Source organism: Balaenoptera physalus (assembly GCF_965194825.1).
Source record: "Balaenoptera physalus genome assembly, chromosome: 11".
In the NCBI taxonomy this organism is placed as follows: domain Eukaryota; kingdom Metazoa; phylum Chordata; class Mammalia; order Artiodactyla; family Balaenopteridae; genus Balaenoptera; species Balaenoptera physalus.
The window spans coordinates 30,906,294-30,930,173 of NC_138896.1; the positions used below are offsets into that span (position 1 = coordinate 30,906,294).

At 37.5% G+C, this 23,880-nt stretch overlaps 2 protein-coding genes across 14 annotated transcripts in view; one reads left to right on the forward strand and one right to left on the reverse strand.

The window, feature by feature from the left end:
- RUNX2 (RUNX family transcription factor 2) overlaps positions 1 to 23,880 on the reverse strand; it is a 224,795-nt gene that overhangs the window by 147,195 nt on the left and 53,720 nt on the right. The window lies entirely within an intron of this gene.
- The window catches only part of SUPT3H (SPT3 homolog, SAGA and STAGA complex component), a 446,064-nt gene continuing 433,395 nt past the window's right edge, over positions 11,212 to 23,880 (forward strand). For 2 of the 11 annotated variants that reach the window (XM_082412502.1, XM_082412501.1), the window contains exon 1: positions 14,017 to 14,259. The gene's annotated coding sequence lies outside the window, so the exon portion shown is untranslated. Of the gene's footprint in view, positions 14,260 to 14,388; positions 14,446 to 14,561; positions 14,727 to 16,651; positions 16,703 to 23,880 lie in introns of those variants that run through there. The other 9 variants (XM_082412497.1, XM_082412498.1, XM_082412495.1 and 6 more) reach the window with 9 other exon arrangements.

Below are 23,880 nucleotides of genomic sequence, written 5' to 3' on the forward strand. Positions count from 1 at the left end.
GGGAAAATTGAGGGGGAAAAGCAGCTGACCTACCTCTCTGTTAATCAAACCTATAGCTGAAGTCTGGCTGTTCCGACTGTAACAACCAGTTAGAGTAATAACAGCTAGTCTTTATTGAGCACTTATTTTGACCAGGCATCATGCTAAGAGCTTTATGTGGGTAGCCTCATCTCCTTCTCACTACAACTCTATTCAGCAAGTATAGTTAATAGGTGACGAGCCTGGGGACTGATAAAAGAGACTAAGTCACTTTCCCAAGTATACACAGAAAGTCGCAACGCCAGTCAATCTGACTCTATAGCTTGCACGCTTAACTACTGCATTATACTGCCTTGTGTCCAAGAGCCAAGGAGGCAGCTCAGTGGAACCCCTGACAAAGTTCCACGGAGAAAAATAACTTCACACGTTCTGAATTTCCAAACCTAAGTGTAAACTCTTTAATAACCATCCACTGAACCCACAGAATGTTTTAGGCACAGTGCTAGGTTCAATGTTAGATGCAGGAAATACTAAGATGAGATAGGATTCCTGCCTTTGAGGACTTCAGCAGGTCAATATTGATATTCTGTTGTGTTGTTCTTATTTAATGTTATAAGGTTAAAGATAATTAATTGTACTACAATTATATTTATGTATATGTGTAATTCCTGAATAAAAAAATCAAATTGAATCTAAATGGTGTATCTGTAATTCTTTAATTTGGGTTCCTTAGAATATTATGTAACTAGCAAAAGATTTGGATATACATTTCACTAGAGAAGGTATACAAATGGCCAATATGCCTTTCTTGGAATATTAAGAAGTATCACAAATCTGGCACCATTAGTCATTGGGGAGATGCAAATTAAATCTACTATGAGATACAATTTCACACCTACTAGAATGCCTATAATCAGAAAGACAGTAACAAATGGTGGCAAGGATGTGGAGAAATCAGAACCCTCAAACATTGCTTGTAGGAAAATGTTAAATGGTGCAGCCACTTTGGAAAATAGTTGGACTATCTCTTAAAAAGTTAAACATAAGAGTTACCATAAAACGCAACAACTCTTATCCTAGGTTTATCCCTACGAGTAGAACTGAGAAATGAAAATATACATCTACACAAAAAAATTGTACTCAAGTATGTATAAGTATTATTCATAGCATTATCTGTAATAGCCAAAAAATAGAAATGACCCAAATGGCCATCAACTGGTAGATGGATAAACAAAATACGGTACATCTATTCAATGATTTCTGTTATTCAGCAATAAAAAGGAATGAAATACTGATACATATTACAAGATGGATGAACCCTGAAAACATTATGCTAAATGAAAGAAGCCAGACACAAATGGTCACATATTATATGATTCTATTTTTATGAAATGTCCAGAAAAAGCAAATCTGTAGAGACAGAAAATATATTAGCTGTTGTCTAGGGCTGGGAATGAAAGCAAGGATTAACTGTAAATGCACGTAAAGGATTTTACTGGGGTGATGAAATGTTCTAAAATTGGATTATGGTGATAGTTGCACAACTTGGTAAACTTACTTAAAACTATTGAATTATACAATAAACATAAGTGTATTTTATGATATGCAAATTATGCCTCAGTAAAGCTTATTTTTAAATCTTAGACAAAATAAAACAAAAAAACAAACAAAAAATTTTTTTAAAACATTAAAAAAAATCCTAAGCAAGTATGGAACCGAAAATCTGCAGTATTTTAGTTATTAATAGGAACTATTTTTGTTTTATATAATATTTATTTTAACAAATATATTCAATAATATATATAATAATTATATATTATTAAAATATATAATATTATTATATATTATATATAATTACATAGTAGAATAGAATATGGGGGTTTTCTGTACTAAAGCTTTATAATTGCCTGTCACTTGATCATGTATATTCAGGTTTAAACTCTATCTCAATTTTAAAGCAATTACTCAATTAAGAAATAGTTTCATAAAGCAAATAATCCTTTTATAATTAATATAGTGGTTTAAAAATGTCTTGGATTAAATAGTGCGTGACTTTTGAAATGTTTACTTTTACAGGCTATAGTATAAAGTAAAGAACCATAGAAATTGCCTCCTTTTTCATTGAATTTTTGTGACATTTCTTTCTTGTCCAAATGTTTTCTTATATAGTCTTAGTTTACCCTCCAGTAAGCCTATGATTTAGGAAGAAGAATGGATATTACCCCCATTTTACAGTTGAGTAAATATGGGCTCAAGTGGGTTGGGTGACTCAGCATCCAGGAGGGTTAACAATTATATCTGAGCAAAAAACAGTGTGTCCTTCAACGGCTGGATACTAGAGTGGCTTCGACTGATAGAAATTAGGATTCTAATATTCACAGATTATTTCTATATATGAAATTAGAGTGGACCTCCGGTCTCCAGTCCGACATAAAAAGAGCTTGGAAGTTGTCGCTCTCCCATCCTCACAACAACAGAAAAAAGCTGAACATATTGAAAATCAACCATTCTTCTTAGATCTATCAGAGAATTGAGGTTGCAGGGCAAACCACTGCCCCAAACACTGGAGAGACAGATGTCTTTGCTTGCCCTCAAGATAAACTATTTTATCAGAGTCTAACTGACCTGAGGGAAAGGAAATACCTAATTCCAGCCCCCTCTAGCCTTATACCTGGAGGAAGAGAAATACCAAATTCCAAACCCCTCTAGCCTTCCTCTCCTACTTAATAGCAGGGAGTTGGGGAGGAAAAGATGAGCTCTCAGGAAGGTCACAGCCCAGGGACACAGGCTGACTGAAAACCTGAATCGTAATCATAGGCTATAGAACACTCCTCCTGTCCCATACTTCACCACCATGTCACTCAGATTCCTGTATAAAAACAAACGATTACAGCTAAAAGAACTGCAAGCCTCAGACCCTACTAAAGAAGGACTCTCTCAGGGAGACAAAAATAAGGACATTAGAGGAATTTTAGCCTCTGACACTATGGCTGCAGCAACAGTAAACACAACCTAACTCCTCGCCAGATAAACACAAAACGTCACATTGAATGCCCTCACTTACTTTTACCCAATACATCATGTCCAGCTTTCAACAAAAAATTCCAAGGAGTGCTAAAAGTCTAAAAACTCAATCTGAAGAGGCAAAGCAAGGATCAGAACGAGACTAAGATATGGCAGAGTTTTTGGAATTATCAGACTGGGAATTTAAAATAACTATGATTAATACGTAAAGGGCTCTAATGGAAAACGTGGACTACAATGCAAGGGCAGATGGATAATGTAAGCAGGAAGATGGAAACGCTAAGAAAGAATCAAAAAGAAATGCTAGAGATTAAAAAAAACACTGTAATCAAAATGAAAAATGCCTTTAATGGGCTCATCAGCAGAAATGATACAGACAAAGAACGATTTCAGTGAGCTTGAAAATATGTCAATAGAAACTTCCAAAACTGAAAAACAAAAAGAAAAAAAGAGGGAAAAAATCAGGACAGAGTACCCAAGAACTGTGGGACAATGAGAAAAGGTGTAACATAACTGTAATGGGAATACCAGAAAAAGAGGGAAGAGACAATAGAAATATTTGAATAATGACTGAGCATTTTCCAAAATTAATGACAAACACCAAACCACAGACTGGGAATCCCAGAGGACACCAATCAGAAGAAATACCAAAAAAAATCGACACCTAGGCATGTGGTATTCACACTGCAGAAAATCACAGGGAAATTGGAGCATGGATCCAAAGGGTAAAGGGTTTTTTGTTTTGTTTTTTCCAATTAATATGACAACTAGGGCTTCCCTGGTGGCACAGTGGTTAAGAATCCACCTGGCAGTGCAAGGGACACGGGTTCGAGCCCTGGCCCGGGAATATCCCACATGCCACGGAGCAACTAAGCCCGTGCGCCACAACTACTGAGCCTCTGCTCTAGAGCCCGTGAGCCACAACTACTGAGCCCACGTGCTGCAACTACTGAAGCCCACGCGCCTAGAGCCCGTGCTCCGCGATAAGAGCAGTCACTGCAATGAGAAGCCCGCACACCACAACAAAGAGTAGCCCCCGCTCACCGCAACTAGAGAAAGCTCACGCACAGCAACGAAGACCTAACGCAGACAAAAATAAATAAATAAATAAATAAATTTATATAAAAAAAAAATGACAACTACTTGGTCTCCTTTCTTTTTCTTCTGACTTCCCCCCACCACCTAAAGTCTCTCTGTCTGGGGAATATGGTAGAATTGTTACGGGGGCTGTATAACTTAATTATTTCCCTCTTTAATAAGGAAAATATTTAAATATAAAGAACAAAAAATAGAATGTTCTATTAGCTTTATCTCTCCAAATGAACTGCAGATTTCTTGAAGGCAGGGATTATATACTGCATAATTCTGAATCCCTTAGAGTGTGTAGTGCCATCTATAGTGTTGAAGCAAATGACATCCTGTTGTTTTAACTGGTTGGAAGTAACTGTAAAAGCCTAACTACACTGGGACCTGCAGGTTGGGACTGGAGCCTGGTGAAGAGGAAAGCCACTAATCAAGTGGATTAAATAGTTTTGAAGTATTCTTTAAATATTTAAAAAGTAAAACTCATTCTCTCTATGGTCCCATAGTATGCTGTGCCTTTATAAGACCTGCAATGATTTGTTTACAAGTCCATTTAGCCTCTTAGAGTGTAAGCTCCTCTAGGATGGGGTCACATTTTTTTCCTCTTTTAATTGTGAGAGGCACTTAATTCACATTTGGTAAATAAAAAGTTGAGAGATAACTGATGAGAGGAAGGAGAGTCTAAAGCCATTCTATAGTAATAAAGCTATGCATTTAAAAGAAGTACCTAAATGTTATATTTCAGAGGAATTTTGAAGGAGTTTTTCCCAGAGAAGCGATGTGACCCCTTTGCCCCCAAAACCCAGTCTTCTTAGGGAGCCTGGATTCCACTCAGCCCCTCTTCTTCTACCCAATGACTTTCATATCTCTGTTTCTATTGGCTCCTTCTCTCTTTTTTCCTGATCTAATATCCTTTTCATGGGGGTGGGGGGAGAACCTAACAACAAAAGAACCAAACCTCTTTCCATTTGCACCATTACCCTTTCCACCTCCCACCTTGCTTCCTTCCTTTCTTTAACGGCTAAACCTCTCAAACGCGTGATCTTCAAGACATTCACATTTCCAACCCCACCACAGCATCAAGACTAGTTATGTTAAGGTTAAAGGATTTCTGACTGAACCCAGAAGTCGTTTCTCAGTTTCTCATCCACTTTGTTCCCTGTGCTTCAAAATACTTTCATAAAGTAAATGATCCTTTTATGAAGTGAATAATCACATGCTCGTTTATCTGTTTCCTGGAGTTGTTCAGAAAGGAAGGCAGGTTTCCAGGTTGGGATGTTGCCAAGGAGGGCTGTCTTAGTCGCTCCCAGTGGAGCTGGCGTTTGGGCTTTGGCTCCCCAGCCCTCAACAGGCAATATTATCCCTGTTTCAGAGCTGACTCACCCTGACTCATAAGAGACCCAGCATAAAAACCGAAATGCTGAGTTATTGATTGGTAATGAGGAAATATAACTGTTGGGTGGAATGAACCGTCCTATCAGCCTGGTCATCCTATTTCTTGGAAACCTTCATGGAAGCCAAAATAGCTAAAGATTGCTGGTCACAACAGAATCAGGATAAGAAGAGTTAGCTACTTCATTTGAATTCTTGAGTATTAGGACTCTGATAGCCTGACTCATTTATCATTTCCCACTTGTCTCCACCATACAGGAATGTGCTATGCCAATTTGTTCTAATTCTGCTTTTTCTGTGCTTCGTAACTAACTAACCTCTCTTCTTATTTACATACTATTTTAATCAGGTCATAATTAAGGCTTGTGTTGATCTATATCCCTTCTGCGATCCATTTCTTGTTTATTGTACCAACTGACTTTCAGAGGTTGGTCTTATTGGTAATTAGAAAAATGTCTCACTGTCATCTGCACCTATAGATTGTAAATATGGATTTCCGCACATTATGTCATATTTCTTAAAGCAAGGTACACCAGGATAAATCAGCCTGATCACCCATCTGCCTACTGGCTGTAAAATAAGTCTTTAAGATTCTTCTAGATTGTGACTGTTGGCTTTTCCATTGTTTAAGGTATTCAAAAGAACATCCTCCCCAGATCCTGAAAGTAGTTCTAAGTTAGGTTCCAAATATTTGAGCAAAGGCAACATTGTTGGAACACTGGTAGTAGAAACTGACTATATTTTTGGTATGTAGTATGAAAATCACAGTCACAAACATGTGTCCAATTATAGAGAAAATATTGAACTAAGTATGACTGGCTAACTTCAAGTTTCATTAACATTCATTTACTATTCATTCACTTATTTTGTAATCTATTAGCATTTTGTTTTGCAAGATAAGCAGTTACAAGGGCCTAAAGTTTAAGAAAAATTTATGGGAGAATAACTTAAAATTGAGAAAATTCAATTCATAAACTTTCTCCCCATGAATTGAGAAGTGATCTCTATTATTAATTAGAATGGGATGATACTAACGCAGGAGCGTAATTTGAGAACTGCTACTATATGGTGAGTTATTGAATACTTTTGATGGAGTAAATAACAATTTTATTATTTCTATTATAAATGTAGAAATTGAGTAGAGAGGCAAAAATATTTTACAGTATTTGCTTGGTAGAACTTAGAAGAAAGAATTCTCTTGGTTCAGATTTTTAATCTTATATGACATCCATTTCCAGAGAGAAACCAGCAGAGTTTTTTAAATCCTTAAGGATATTTTTCTGAATAAATATATTTTACAATGATATGAAAAATGTTACTAAAAAATAACTAGAATATGGTCGAGTAGCCTAGTTTGTGCTTTATTATTTGCTTGCTAGTTGGGGGAAGTCACAAGTTCTGTAGAAGTTATTTTCAAACATTAGGGAACCTCAAAATTCTTTGGAGGGCTTGTGAAAGCAGATTGTTGAGCTCTATCTCAGAGTTCCTGATTCTGTAGGTGTAGGGTGGGCCCCAAATTTGTATTTCCAACAAGATGTACCAGATTTTAGGACCACTGCTCTATATACCCTGCTCCATTTAACAAGCTCTTGTTTATCTTTCTCCCATTCCTCACAGTGGTTTAACCAAACTTTATCACCTCACACCCATTTTACTCTATCATCCCCACTTTTTCAGCATCCCTACTTTCCTACATTTCAGGGAGAAATTGGGGTCATTGGGTATGAACTGCCTCAAGTTCTTATTCCTTTCTTCCAGTTAGTCCTTTTCCATTTTAAGGTCATCCCACTTCCTGGGCTCTTGATCAAAAACTTTCCCATTTCTTCCAGGATCTAATTCCATCTTTATGTCCTAAAGATTTTGCCATTGGCCCTCCTCTATATCAAGTGTTCAACCTCTTTACCAGCTTCTTCTCCAAAGCTCGTGGACAAGCTCAAGGCCATGATCTTGAAAAATCTATCCTGTGACCTTGAATATTTCTCTAGCTACTCTCTTTCTTCTTCACAGACCAAGTTCTTGGAAAGAATAACACACTTGATTTCTCAACTTCCTTATCTACTCTTCCTTTTTCAAGTTACTACAACCAAGTTTCTAATCCTACCACTTTATGCTGCTTTGGAAAAGGTCATTTTGAACTGGCTAAATCCAATTAACTCTGATTCTTATTTTAGTACCTTTAATTTCTCTTTGAAACTCCTTGCTCTCCTGGTTTCCATGACAACACTGCTTCCTCAGTGTCCTTCATAGGCTCTTCCTCTCCCTCTCCTACTGAATGTGGGCATCTAGAATTCAATCTTTTACTCACTTCTCTTTGTTCTATGCGTGCTCTCTTGGCCATTTCATTGTCTCTCTTGGCTTCAGTTGTGCCCACAGATCCTCATGAGAATGTTTTCTGGCCAAAGCTGGGAACAGGGCTGAATTCTACATCCAAGTGATGTGTGTGGAATGCTGTACGCTACTGGTTCCCAAACCTAAATGTCCATCTACTCTCTTGAACTCCAGACTTTATTCTGTCTTCTATCACCACAATTCTGTCTGGATAGTCCAGTTGGCTACTGGTTTATAGCTACGTGCAATTTCGTTATGGTCAACTTAAACTTACCAAGACTAACTTGCCTCTCAGTAAGTTGAGAAAACTTGGAATCATCCTATTTCCTCTTTGCCTTACGTCCACCCTGATATCTTACCAGTTAGTTACTGGTCCTATAAATTCCACTCCCTTAGTATTTCTTCCATCTGTCATCTTCTATCATTTCCTAGTCCATTGATGTAGCTCAAGCCCATATCAGCTCTTTCCTGAATTGTTAACTTCTTCCAGTTTTTCACCCTTCCAATATTTCTTGCACATTACTGCCAACTTACTAACAGGCAAATTTAATTATGTCATTAAAAAAACATATTTCCAAGTTTCCCCATTTTTTATTAGATAAAGTCCAAATTCCATAAAGTAATGCACAAGACTTTCTATGATCTGGCCCTTCCCAAGTTTCTGGCTTCCTTTCTTACACCCTGTGATCCCATCATACTGGACAGCTTGCAATTCCCTCTAACACACTGTGGCTTTGCTCATGTTACTCCCTCTGCCTAAATAATCCTTCCTCATTTTGTTCCACTATTACTCACTTTTCAAGACTGAGTTTTGAGTCATTTTCTCAATAGTAATAATGCTAATAAAAAACAAGATGTATTAAGTACATGTTATGTACCAGACACTTTACATACATTCTCACTTTACATGCAATCCTCACAACAAAACTCTGAAGTTTATAATATCCTTGTCATAAATTATGCTAATAAGTGGCATGAAAGCCCATATTTTTTGGGTTAATGAAGTTGTTTTAAGTATATTCTGGAAAGAGAAAATATACCTTATGCTGCATCTATGAAATACTAAAAATAAAGTAACTTGGTCAAAATTTTTGGTATAAATCCCTGATCACTAGCAATTGATCTGAGCATTCCTTAGTCAGTACAGGTTTATTGCATCCAACTTCAGAGTATGAAGTAGGAATAGCAGGCTGCATTAGCTATACTGTGGTTTATTTTACTCACGGTACTGATTCATTTTGGGCCCTGTTTCCATGTATCATAGAAAAATAAATGTATATGCATAATATAAAATGGAGGCAGTTATTCAAATAATTCACTGAATTTGATCCAGCTTTACATCTAAATTTTTCATTGAAAGTACTTTTGGGAACTGAATGTTTCTGTATATTTGTCTCAACTGAATTTTCTACTTTATTTTCAGGTATTGATAGACCCCCCGCCAAAAAAAAAACCAAAAACAGTTATTGTTTTCTTTTCTTTTCTTTCTTTTTTTCTTTTTTCTTTTTAAACAAGGGAATGTTTAGCTTTCCTCACCTCTTCTTAAAGCAAAAATAAAATATTCCTTGACATATGTTAAGTCTAGATGGACCTCTATTATGTGAGCAGGATTAGAAATTAAATTATTATTAAAAGAGTTACAAATACAAACTTTCCTTCATTTCCATAAGAACTTACTTATGATGGCAAAAACATTAAAGATAATACAAACACTGTACTTAATTACTTATTTATGCCTAAAACTGGATTCTTGATCTCTTACACTTGGATTTTTTTTTTTTTTTTTGGCCGCGGCCACATGGCATACGCGATCTTAGTTCCCTGACCAGGGATGGTACCAGCGCTCCTTGCATTGGAAGTGCAGAGTCTTAACCACTGGACTGCCAGGGAAGTCTCTGGATTCTTGATCTCTTATACCCACCCAACATACTCCATCCCCAGTCCTTTCCATCTCAGTTCATGGCAAATTCATTTTTCCACTTTCTCAGAACCCTTGAGAGTCATCCTTAATTCCTCTTGTTCCCTAGAATCCCAAATCCAATCTGTCAGTAAATCACAATGAGTTTCAAACTATATCCAGAATCCAACCACGTCTCATGGCATCTACTGTAACAACCCTAATCCAAGCTACCGTCAACTCTTGCCTGGTTACTGTCTGTGCCTCCACAGACTATTTCCAGCCCAGCAGCCAGAGTAATCATTTTAAACCCTTAACCACATCATGTCAATTCTCTGCTAATAGCCTCCTAGTCCCAGGCACACAGACCTTCCACCATCTGGTCTCCTAGTTCTTCTGTGACCTCATATTACACTATCTTCTTTCTGGGTCACTATTCTTCAGCTAAAATGGCCTCTTGGCCACTCCTGCAACTTACCAGCCCCGTTCCCACTACAGGGCTTTGGCGCGGGTTGTTCTCACTGTCTGGAAGGCTCTTTCTTTAGATATCTACAACTACCTTCTTCACCTTCTTCCTCAAGTCATTATTCAAATGCCACTTCCTCAGTGAGCCCTACCCTGCTTGCCCAATACAAATACCACAGTTCTCCTATTCCTCCTGTGCTTTTTCTCATTCCATAATCCCTTCCCTGTTGTATAAAATTATCCCCCTTTAACACTCATAGCCTTTTAACATATCACACAATTTGGGTATTTATTTTATTGTCCAACTCCTCCTTCTAGAATGTGAGTTTGATGATGGCATGGAGTTTTGTTTTGTTCACTGCTATATCTACAGCCCCTAGAATAGTGTCAGGCACATGGTAGGCCCATCATAATAATTGTTGAATGAACGAAATAATTAGCACCTATCACTAACACTCAGCAAATAGACCTTATTTTCAAGGGGAGAAATGTAAAAGTTGTTCGTTTCCAGTACAAGAGGTATTATATATTGGATTCTATGGGAATGGGAGCAACTAAGTTTCCACATGTCTAGAGAGTTTAGGGGCCCCATGAAATCCTGATGTTCTATAATTCCTTTCCCATCTAAGTCTCAAAAATGATCATTTTCTAGCAGCCAAGCACTAATTTTAAAAGATCCTGGAGTGTTAAACCTGCAATGAGAGATTCCTAAGAGGATGGTTCATGATTATAGTTCCACAAGCTGCTCAGTACTGCAATTCTTAGCATTTCTTCTCTCATCACTGTGTTGCTCTTCCTACTTCAAAACATATGAATATAATTGGAAGGTATGGGAAGCCAATTTGATTACACTCTGAACGGTTATGTGATGCACCCTCCCTCCAGTGTGTCAATAAATTTGATTAATATATATCTTTTCATGTTGGGCTTTCTTTTGAAATACATAACATCAGTTGATCCAAGTTGGCCTAAAGCAAGAGTCCTGCATAGTCACATAATTTTTTCAGCATAAATATAAATGCTGAAATTATTCTGTACACCTTTTGGTTATTCCTACTTTAAAGACGCATAGAGTTTTAGGACTACAGGTTTTATGTCATTTGGTTAGATCACCTCATCTTACCGATATGAAAACTGAGGACCCATGATATAAAATGACTTGCCCAGGTACCACAGAGCTGAATAATTGTTTCGGTCAGAACTCCTTGTTCTAAAGATAAAACAAGGTACCTTTGAGATTGCAATTGAAAAAGAGTTCTTAATATCAGGAAATTAACTGAATATAGCAACAATTTCAATATGCAATTCTAAACAATATTCAGTTCTACCTGGTTTATTTCCATGGTGACTACATAAACATTAGAATAGCAAATATAGCAAAGGGTAAAATAATTGATAAATAGGAAAAGAAAGAGCCTCCACAAGCATCCTAATACATGACAGTCATGGGTCACAAAAGAGTAAGAATTTGCAGGTCACCTGGAGTAAACTGTCCGCATGGCATCCACAGGAGAAGAAACCACTTTATTACAGAGATGGCACCATACTAGGCATGGCTTCTGCTATTATTTGGAGGATTAAGCCTTCTTTTATTATCTAATCTAGTCATCTTTTAAGATGCCAGGAGGCATTTTTGCTTAGATATGTACCCTTTCTGTTTTCATTAGTCAGTCTATATGAAGGTTATTATACCAGAGGAATGTAAAAATCTACAGTAACAAAGCTTCATTTTCCTTTAATGGCTTTGTTCAAGGGATGAAGACATTTTTGTGGTGTGATGAATTCACTTGGTCTCCTGATGTGTTTTTTCCACATGCTTTGGAAATCACGTGTTTTTCTGAGGGGTGGTAGTCATCAATGTCTTGATTTCAGCACCATTGTTTTAGCTTTGTTATAATGAAGATACCTTAGTAGCACTGATAATTTAGGATCTTTGATATTAATCGAATGGAGAATATTTTTGACCCATTGCGGGCAGGAGTGCTCTCAAACTACAAACAAAATTATGACTAAATTAAATTTTTAAAATAGATTTTAACAGATTCCAGGAGGTAGGAACAGTAGGGTAACTCATGTGACTGCAAAGCTAAGATCTCCGCCAACAGCAAAAGTCACAATTTCCTAAGAGCGAAATTTTGAGCTCCCTCTACCAGGGCCTGTTTAACTCGGTTTCCCTTCTCCATGACACACTTTCATTAACTCCTGTTGTGTGTGATTATATGTAGGTTAGACACCAGTGACTTGAGAGTAAGGTCTGGGTTCTGTCCCGAAAAACTAGGTCAAATCTGGCCTCCATGTGATGCAGGTAAAACTCCCATGAAAATATCAGTACGGCAACACTGACTGAACATAATTTTACTTGAAAGGATCTCCTTCCGGTTATATTTCCTTAGATGTACTATTAATATTTTTCTTAATTTTCTTCTATTTTCTTGCTAATGTACTTGAAAGGGCTTTTCAACTATTGTATAAACCAGTCTTCCTTCGTAAGAAATTATGACGATTCTCTCTCACTGTTACTTTCTTCCCTTATACACTTTGCCCATCAGTGGATTGAGCCCTGATTTACACACTATGGTGAGCTTTTACATCTTAAACAAATTTATTCTTTTGGAACTTTATTTAGCAAGTATTTATGTGTTGGGGAGATTAAAGGAGAGCTAAAAACAAAATTAACAAGAGACTCAACTACAATCCACAGACGAAATAACCAAATAATTTGCTATTTTAAACAATGTAAGCGAATAGGAGGAAGGGATTCTTTCAGTACACAAATATTCATAGGCAAGAAAATAACTGAAGTAGTAATGCTTACAAAAGACTTGATGAGGGTTAGTAGTTGAATCTCTGAAATATAATATTTGACGTCATAGGCATGGACTAAGTGGGTAATAGTTTTCTTTCCTGAGCACCTGAAAAGAATGTTAAAAATATAAATAACAAGACCACGTAAAATAAAGCAACTGAAATCACTGTCTTATGACTGTATTATTTAAAGAAATACATCTGTATCAATCAATTCTGAGAGGACAGGATGTACAGCTCAAAAGTGGGAGTGCAAGATTTTAAAATAAGGAGAAGCAGGCTAAAATTCTAAGGAAAAATAAATATAGGATCATCCATTCAGAAGCCTTGAAATAGCAAATAGTTTTCAATAAAAACGTGGTCATTAAATGCTTGAGCTTGGTAACATGAATAGGAGGGAAAAATTCGCTGCAGACTATCATCTCCCACTGCCTCTGGAATGACTTTGCGCAGGGGAAGGAAGGATGGGGAGCGGTGATGTGCGAGGGCCGGCGTAAGAGGGGGTGTTTCACGGTCCCAGAAAGGGTCGCATATCCACACCCCGGCACCGCGGTCCTTTGGGGGAGGAGGGCCTTTCTGATGTCTCCGTTTCCCTGCATCGTCCCGGTAAGATCCCGGTTCACCCCAGCTGCGCACAAGACTGTTACAGAGGCCAATCTCCGCCCTGAAGCTGAAAACAAACTTCCAGCCTCGATCACTAAGTCCCTCGAAAACCCTAGTCCTCTCAGCTCATTCTTAAGGAGTCCAAGACTGGCCTTGAACACCCTCCGATTCTCAGCTCATCCCCACTCATCTCCCAGCAGCCCCCGCTCTAAGGGCCGCCGCGTGGCTCAGTGTCGCCCGCCCCCGGCCCCGCGCAGCCAGCTCCGCGCAGCCCGCACCGCCCGCACCAACGCAGCATGGAAAGCGGCGGCCGGCGTGCTCCGCGACGCCCCGCCCCCAGCTAGCGTGGCGGAAGTGGCTGCCTAGAGAAAGGAGACCGCGCGCCACCTGGCCGAGCGCGCATGCGCCAGCGCCCGCGTTGAGAGTGGAGGGGGTGTTTGTAGCCCTCCCTCCTCCACCTCCGCCACCCCCGCCCCACAGAGAGAGTCGGGCTCACGCCATCTTGCTCCCCCCCCCCCCCCAGTCCGCGCCCAGCCACCCTTTCCCTTTAGACACTCTCAGCCCCCTACCCCGCCCCTTTCCAAGCGTGTCCCGGGCCGCCGCCGCAGAAACCGCACCATCTCTATCCCCACATTCTCCACGCGGGACGCGCAGCCGGGTCTACAAGTGTTCTTAGAACAGAGGTTGTAGGGGGACCGGGGGAGGCGCGGGGGCGGGCGGGGGAGAGGGCTGGGGGCCGGGAGAGGCGCCGAGCCCAGCGTGTCTGGGCCCCGCCCCCCTACCCCCGGGAGCTGCCGTGGGGGGTCCCGGTCGTTCGCGCGGGAGGCTGAGGAACGCACAGAAGCAGCGTCTCCCGAGGCGCTGGCCCCGCGAGTCGGCCGGGTTCTCCCGCGGCGTGTGGAGTTGGCCTTGACTCCTCCCCGTAGGCGGGTGGGCGTGGGGCCAGGGGAGCTGGGCGGGCGAGCGGGAGCGGGCGTCGCTGGGTGTGTTCAGAAGCACCTTCCGCGTGTCATCTAGGTCGTGTTTTGGGGGGAAGAATTCTTAAACAAGGAAATTGTAGCTTTATGGGCGAGGTGGAAGAAGAGTTAGGTAGCGTTAGTAGAAGTGTAGCATCCAGGAAAAGGAAAAGATCGACTCCCTTCTCTCTGGGGTGAGCCCACATCTGTGACCCCTGGGGAAATTATTTAGCGTGTCTTTGGCTGAGTGTTCTGGTCTGTAAAATGGGGATAGTAATAACCTAGCTCAGAATTGTGAGGATTAAATGAGGTAATACAGGTTAATGCTTATAACAAGCTCCAGGCACTGATCAATTACCTGTCATTTTTATCTCCCTGTTTAAGGAATTCAGAATGACTGTGACCTGGCTTTCTAAGTGGAAAAATCAAGAAACTGGTGTGGATTTTTATAGGGGCAGTGGAATGTAATATCTGACACTCAGAGGCGATCCTGGAAATGTGTTGTTAATGTACACGTGGATAAATGAGCTTAACTCCGTGAGGCTATAGAAACTTTAAACTCTTTCGTTCCAGAGAAATGAGGATGTATTTATCTGGGAGGAGAGCACGAAGGGTTTTAGTATATGTGAGGACAGAACTTTGGAAACAGAATTAAATTACCTCTGTAAAGATTTACTTGAAGACCAAATTGAGGATGGAACTTGTGGAATTTCTGGTGGATGTTTTAGAGAGGCTGGATTTCACTGAATGTTATGAATAATTTCCTGATAGTTACTACTTTGCAAAAATAAAGTGCACTTCATTGTGTTATTGCAAGTTTCTTATCTCTGGGAATATTCAAGAAAAGATCTAGAGCAGCCTAGGTCTAGAGCAGCCCTGTCCAATGGAACTTTCTGTCGTTGTGGAAATATTCTGTAATCTGTGCTGTGCTAATATGGTATCCACTAGACACAAGTGGCTCTTGAGCCCTTGAAGTGTGGCTAGTAGTGCACTGAGGTATTTAATTTTTAATTTTATTTTAATTAACTTAAATATAAATAGCCACATGTGGCTAGTGGCTGCCTTATTGGACAGCATAGGTCTAGAATCTAGCCTTTGAGACCTTTTCAAGTTCTTGATTTTGTTGAGTTTTAAGTCAGAGAAGCCAACTCTTAGAACATTTGTTGCTTTAGGGAATTATAATTATATTCAAATAATGCCTTTCATTCAAATACTGTAGTTCAAAGCTTGGGTCTGTTAATACTTACTTACAGCTTGAAAATTAAAGCAAAGCATTCTTTTGACTCCTAGGTTGTACGGCTAACGGCAGATTTGTTTGGAGAGTCATAATAATACTAAGTGGAGTTTCCTTTAATCATTGTACTGTTTCGTGACTGTGGGTTTCCGCTATCTTTTATCACTTTAGTTAGTTTTCAGTGAAAACCTTTCAAATCTTTTACTCCTGAGTTTTTTCAGTTTGAAAGATGGTGCTTTTTCCTTAACTTTTTGTATAAAAAACAATTTGATAAATTATAGTAGTAAACTGAGCGTTGGGCCATTTCAGAAGTAGTTTTGTGGTTATTGGTATTCAAAACTTTTGAAGAGATAAGTCTGAAATTTGGCGATATTTTGCAAGATTGCTTTCTTTGAAATACATAGAGTGGTTTTTTTCAAGCAAATGTTTATAAAGTTAAGTTTGAAAGAAAAACTTAAAAAAAAACCCCACTTTGTTTATAGATAACACACCCTTAACTCTGGCCTGATGTTTGTGAAGTGGTACCCTTGGTCTCAAGGCTGATGATAATCCTTGGATCTGCAACAAAAACTTAAAGCTCACGAATTAAGCATATACAAAGAATAGTCCATAACACACAACAAAATGGGTTGCTCTTATGTATACTCTGCTTTTTCTGGGGCAGTCATGGTTTAGAGTCTGTTTGTCTCAGGATAATTATTAATAGAACTCCTTTCATTTTCAAAAATGTTCCAGTTGGGTCTACTTAATAATATGGTCACCCTCCTTTCAGGCTTGTTGAAATTTGGAATATATGATTTTAGGAGGATTAAGCGTACTGCAACCTCAGAAATGTACTTGCTTTAAAGTAGTGACAACTTTATTGCTTATGTGCTTAAATAACAGATGAGCTATCTGGAATAAGGCCAGCAAGTGACCTGTCCATTTAAGCCACAGGTAATTAGAATTTTCTACTTTTCTCCATGTAATTGGATAGAAATCTTGGGCAGCTTGATTTTTGGTTTTCTCTTGATTTTTGGTGTAGGAATCTGCAAAGAAAGTTAGGCCATGCCAGTTAAATCAGAACATTGAGTATTCTTGTTGAAAATAATACCTGTTTTACTTTATGGTGAGGTTGAATAGTGAAATTAGTTAGACATCTACTTATTATATTAAAGACTGGTTTTGCTGATGGCTCACCTAAATAGTAAAGAAAAATAATTCTACTTAATGTTTTATTGTATTAATTGAATTTATACTGTAGTGGATAAAATATTTTATTGAGAGTCAAACACATTTGGTTTGATTCCTTACTGCTGAAGGTTAAATGAAGTAACCCATGTGATGTGTGTTGGGGGCAGCAAAGCACATAAGAAGTATGTACTCAATATATATTGGCTGCTCTAGCCTTAAGTTTATTGAATAATGGATCGGGAGAGAGATTAATGTTCTGAGATGCATTGTGGATAGGTGCAAAGAGCATTTAAAATTCCAGAATCTAGATGTAGCCCTTTTCTGCCCTCATTCTCTCTGTGTGATTTCAATTAAGGTATTTAACTTTTTTGAGTCTCAATTTCCTCATCAGTAAAACGGAATTAGTACCTAACCTTATCCCACCTCCTCCCAGGATCGCTGGAGGCTTCAGATGAGAATTACGTAAATTGTTGTATTATTTTACAGACGTTTAATTATTTAACTGGTTTCCTCTCAACTTGTCTACCGACTACCTCCAGTAAATCTGCAAAAACTGTTTACACATATTTTAATTTGTGAAACAGCATAGAGTGTAATAGACACTGTTACCTAAGATCATTCTCTTTGACAAATAATACTGTACGCCCCAGTAATGGTGCTATATTGATCTGGTTACAGTATATTCCCTGTACAGAACAACTCCATACTACTGCTAAGGGAGAACCAGCGTTTTCATGGGCACTTGATGTGTTCCAGACTAATGCTCCATCTCATTTATTTATCCAAACATGTCATTCCCACTTAATAGGTGATACTGATGAGTCTCTTACTTTCTGGAACGGATCTGTAAGTTTTTTGTGCATTATACTACTGCCTCTGATAGAATCTGACTGATAGTGGATACTGAAGGTTAAATAAGGTTATGAATATTAAAATAACATGCTAACTGGCTTATAGTATATACTAGTTGCTGAAAAACTGTGTTCATTGACTTCATAGAGCAGTAAATATAAAATATTATACAAATATAAACTATTTAAAAATCTTGAAGTGTACTTTTGCTATTTCAAATGCTATAGCAGTTTTATGACTGAATCCTTTATATTTTACTTTATTCATATTATTTGTTTCTGAATCTTTAAAAGACTATTCCTAATCATAATATTCTTCCCCTGAGAATATACGTGTTTAATAATAATACTTTGTGATATGTTTTCAAGAAGCTATACTTTTGCTTGGATTCTTCATCATCATCGTCATCATCATGAACTGAGTGCTTTCTAGGTACCAGGCCCTGTCCTAAGTGCTTTGTATACATTACTTGATGTCACCTGTGAGAGGAGTATTTTTAATCTCCTTTTTAAAGATGAGGGAACTGAGGCAGGGAGGTGATGTGACTTGCCCAAGGTCACCTGGTAAGTGTTAGAGCCTGTGTTTGAATTCCAGAGCCCAGCTCTTTACAGCTAAACTGTGAGTCGGCATAGACAGATACTTCACAACAAAGTTCACTATGACAGACACATTGTGGAGGTCTTGTGAGTTAATTATAATCAACTTTTATTTGTGTGTTCCTTGTGGGATAGTAGAAAGAACTCTGGACCAGGAGTCAGGGGACCTCAGTTTTAGTCCCAGCTGTATCACTAAATAGTGATGTGTCCTTGGGCAGTTCAAGAAACCCCTCTGGACTTCAGTATCCTCACCTGAAAAATGAGGGATTTGGATGAAATTAGTGATTTTCAAACTGTAGTTCTGAACGTCAGCTGTCTTTGGCCCCCCCTCCCGCCAATTTCCATAGTTATACTTTGTCTGTTATAGTTGTTTATCCATCTGCCTAAGATTTACTTTTAAGCAAAGAATTCCTGAACTTAACTTTTAAAGTCATCAGTCTCCAAGAAAACTTAATGACAAGTCCCCTGGCTACTATGTGTACAACTTCTCAGTAATTCCATATTATTTTAGTGTGTTAAAACTAAGGCACTAAAATGGTAGGGGATTGGTAAATTTTAAAAAAATATGTATGTAGATGGACTGAATATTTCAGGTTACCTGGGATCAAAGCCTGTTTTTTGTGTTAGATTTGTTACCTTCACCCAGTGTTTTTACTCTTAGCTTCTTCATGAATAGGGGGGAGATACGTGCCTAAGAGGGTGGTTGTGAAATATGTGAGCTAATACAGGCGAAAGACCCCTTATAAACTCCGAAATGCTTATACAAATTCACTTCTTTTTTACATGCCTCCTCCAGTAAATCTCCCACTCCTTTTTAGTCACATGAACTGTGTTTTTAACCACATGAGATATTTTATTGAATTGTTTATATTTAATATGGACTTCTCATAAGGTTTAATATTTCTAAAATGTGAATCTGGACTGGAAGAGAATCTTGACGTTTAAGAGAGCTCCTTTTTTGACATCCTTGTCAAATACACTTACTTCTTACTATTAGAAGTATAATTGATTCCAAATTCTTGCATATATCTGGAACGTTAACCATTGTCACTCAATTATATAATATTTTATGTAAAAACAACAGTGTTTTCAATATTGGAAAAATAAGCTTGCCATTTTTTCAGGGTTTGGATGTCACGTATTTTAGGATGATCTGATAGGCCCGTTGGCAGTGCACTTTAAGAACCATTTTTGCAAAGAATAAAATTTATTTTGAAACTCAGTATTTCTTTGAGAGTACTGGATATGAAAGCACATGGAGTAGAAACCTACATTAATATCAGACTAAAGAAGAAAAATATAATAATAGAACTTCACGTGTCTCTGAGCAGTGTGTCACGGCTTCTGTGTCTGTAGGTTTAAAAAAATTATCGCTCATGTAGCCAACTGAGATAAGTAAACTCAGTTTACAATCCGTCTGTCTATAGGAAATTTTCATAATTTACAGGTGTTTTGATGTTTTCAATTCACGTATATTTTTTGAGCGCCCATTATGTTTCAGCCACTCTTCTTTACAACACTCCTCTGAGACAGGTAGAAACTATTCTTGACGGATGGAGAAACTGAACTTGAGAGATTAGTTGATCGTTATTACCAGGTTCTACTGTGTTGATTAACTTGAATTGGGGCATATATAAATATATTGGAATTATCATTGTGTTATTCCGAAACTAGGTATAGAAGTTTTAAAATTTTGCACATTTTAATTTTTTTTTTTATTTTTTGCATTCTCAGTGATTGAATGATCGTTTGGTATTATTTTTGCACAGCAGGAGAAATTTAGATCATGATGTAACTTGAGTTTTTTTTTTAACAACAAAACTAAAATATAGTGTCTAATAGTGTTGGCTTAACCATAATCGCTGCCTGCCTTTGGAGTTCTATGAAAATGAAAATGTTCTGATTATAATAGTTTTCTATTAATTTATATTATGTGGGATGCTCAGATTATGAGTGACTTAAATTGAGACTGTAGATGCTCAGAATCAGTACATAGTTCTGCTGAATTAATATTTCTCAGGAGTGAAACAATTTAAAAATTCCACTGTCTTTTAGTAAATGGGTAGACTGATGGATTTCATAATCCAGATTTTTGACACTGTTTTGAGGGTGTTGTAACTAGTTGTAACTAGTAATAACGTTTTCAACTCTGAGGTATTTTAAGCTGAAGGTGTTTCATGGTATTTCTTCTTTGGTCATTTAGTCACTAAAAATATGAGCTATAAATAGAAATGCAGTAACATGTTCATTACATTTTTGTTTAATTCACGTTTGTGATGTATAACTTTACTACAGTTAAAATTTTTTTGTCGTGGTATTTTCTGAGAAAAGGGGCATATCCTTAAATTCCATTATTGTTATTAAAAGATGTCAGTTTTTCTACTCTGGAACAGAATTTTACAGGTGTGACATAGTATTGGCTACTGGCTTAATAATCAGGTTTAAATATAAGTATTAATCAGAGATGAACTATTCCTTGAGTTCACATTTAAACTGTGGCATGTTGAAATAATCTGGGTCTCCATCTGCACATCTGAATTCATTTTGTAAAATATGGCAAACAGCTGCATTTCAATTGAAAGCTAAAACAACTGCAGGACATTAACCCATTGAGAAGATTACAGTAGGTTTTCAGTTCCATGTTAACTGTATTTATTAGAGAAAATTGACTTGAGTGCTTCTGCTTTTAACCGACATTTTTTTTTTAAATGTCCGGGAGATAGGAAATAAAGCATTGGAATGATAGGACTTTGATGTGTAAAGAAGTTAATGTCTAAAGAAGTTAATTATCTAAAACATCAAACAAAATGTGTGCACAGGAAATAATTATTTTAAAGATTCTAATGCACTGTCAGCTCATGATGTCAAGAAAAATGTTATTCACCTGTTTGATTTAAGAAGTAAATAACTTGACTGTGAAAGGATGATCGTGGTTACTAAGATTGGGATCTTTTCACTCTTACCAATACTCTTGATACGAAACATTTGCAGTAGGGGCACAACCTAAGAAAGCTGGGGTTTTAGTATGAATTTACTTTCTGAAATGTCTCTTCTTCAGAGAGTGTTAAAGCAAGGTGACTGGATTTGCAGAATGAAAGGGGTCAATAACTCCAGCAGTGTCTCAGGATAATCCCAAGAATGGCATGCCTTCAAATCTGACATGAGTCAACTTAAATCATAGACGGGTTAATACATAATCTTTGAGTTTAACATCTTCTCCAGGATGTCATATCTCTGTCAGTCTTCTCTTGGGACAAGTGAACCATTTTCTAAGGTCACTGGAAAGCCAAGTTCCTTTTTGAACTTGCTTTCCTGTCTTATTATTCCCCAATCTTGGACTGATGATGCGATTTTTTTTTTTTTAACCTGAGTTCCAAATGGTGTTGCTTCTTTTCCTCTATTATTTGTAGAAAAAAGTACTTATTCCAAAAAAGTCTTTGTGAACAAATAGGACAAATTTACGCTTGAAAAGACCGATGGTCTTTCATAGCACTAGCTTCTTTATGTGTTTTAGAACTTTGGTTTTCAGGTTCAGTTTGAGTGAAACTTTCTTCCTTCCCTTTCTCTGCTCTTGCAGTCTCTGTCTAGTGGTTTTCGCCTGGCTCCTAGGGACCTTAGGTTAGACCAGGGCTTATATTGGCAGAGAGTTGGTCCTGCCACAGAATGATACTGGGACATTCCAGATCTAGCCACCCAGCTATTGTGCTGCTTGTCTTAGGTCTCTGTCCTTTTGCCTTCTCAAAAGCTTCATATGTGGCCCATCTCAGGCAGTGGTTTGTAGTAGTTAATTTTTTCAGCTTTCATTCATGGGACCCAGCCTTTCCATCTCAGCCATCAGTGAATGACCCTGGTTCAAGTTTCCTTTATCAATTTTAAGCCTCCATTGCCCACAGAAGTGGTCAGATTAGAAGATGTATTAAGAAGATAGATTTGATAGCAGTGTGGAGAATGAACTGAGCTGCAAAGAGAGAAGCTATAAATAGAGCTTAACAAGAAAGGGAGGAGGTAAAAACATAAAGTAGAATTTATTTGGCTTCTTATAAATTATAGGGTGCAGGAGAAGGAGTCAAAGATGATGACTGAGATTTTAAGCCAGGCTGACTAGTAGCAGTAGTGATGTCAGTGTGAAAACAGAACTTATTTTATAAGGAAACTTAATTAATATTTGTTGAATTGTATTGAGGTCTTTTAGTGAAAATATTCAAGTTTCTTAAAGTTTGTGATTATGAAATAAGGATAATCTAAATTTGTCACAAAGAAGCTTTTAGCAGATCAAGAAAGGGAAAATTCTTGAGTTCTTTCTGTTTATAATAGTTAACATTGTGTACTGACTGTGTGCTAAGAACTATTCTGAATGCTTTGTTTATGTTAGTTCATTTAATCCTCACAACAGCCCTAAGAGTGTGCGATTATCATTCCTGTTTTACAGATGAGGAAACTGAGGCACAGAGACATTAAGGAACTTGCCCCGAGCCCTAGTAAAGTAGTGGAGCTGGGATTCTAACCTAGGCAGTCTGATTTCTGACTCCTAATTATTTTACTGTACTTAAAGTTCTCAGTACTGCTTTACTTTATTATATATTTTAAATCTGTTAATTCTTCTTTAATCAGCAAAGTATTTTTTAAAGAAAATCACAGTATTGCAAAATTTATATAAGCATGAAATAATAACTAACATTTATTGAGCACTTACTGTGTCCTTGAGGTAAAAGCCTGAGGCTTTTATCTACTTCTATTACCTTAATGTTATTTTCACTAATTCTTGTTTGTGGGACTGCCACATGTAATAAATAAAATGACGTATATTAGGATTAGCATCTAGTTTTCCCATTATGCATCAGCTTAATTTTATTGGGAAAAAAGTCACATTTTATTTTATTTTATTTTTTTAAAAGTCACATTTTAAATTGATGAGTAATTTAACCATAAGATTATAAAATATCACAATGCTTACTTGTGATCTACTGATTGGCTTTATTTGTATTATTTGTATTTTAGGCTATGGCTCAAATGGGAATTAGATTATGTTTTGGTTTCCTAATTTTGTATCTTACAGCTGTGCAACTCTTTCTTTAAATGAAATCTTACTTGGAACCCCAATATATGAAATAGAAAAATCAGAATTCTTGTGTTCTGGGTGGAACTGCTTGGGGGCCACTGGGAGCTCACTGAAATATTGCTGGGGAATCTTTGGGCTCCATGGAGTGGAGTTTGAAAACCACTGAACTGTATTAAAATATTTTAATGAGTATTTTTCTTCCAATACTTATTACAAAATATGTAATGAAAAGTTTATCACCCAAGTGAGTAATTTTTTTACATCATATTTGACTAAGCAGTTTTCTACCTTACTATTTCATTTTAATAAAGAACAAATATGGACAAATCAGATTTACGTAAAACAAATCAGAATTTAAAAAATTTCTATACTTTTTGAAGTAACTTATAATTGCTTCCGTTTTCCATGCATTTACTTATAGCTAAATACATTTT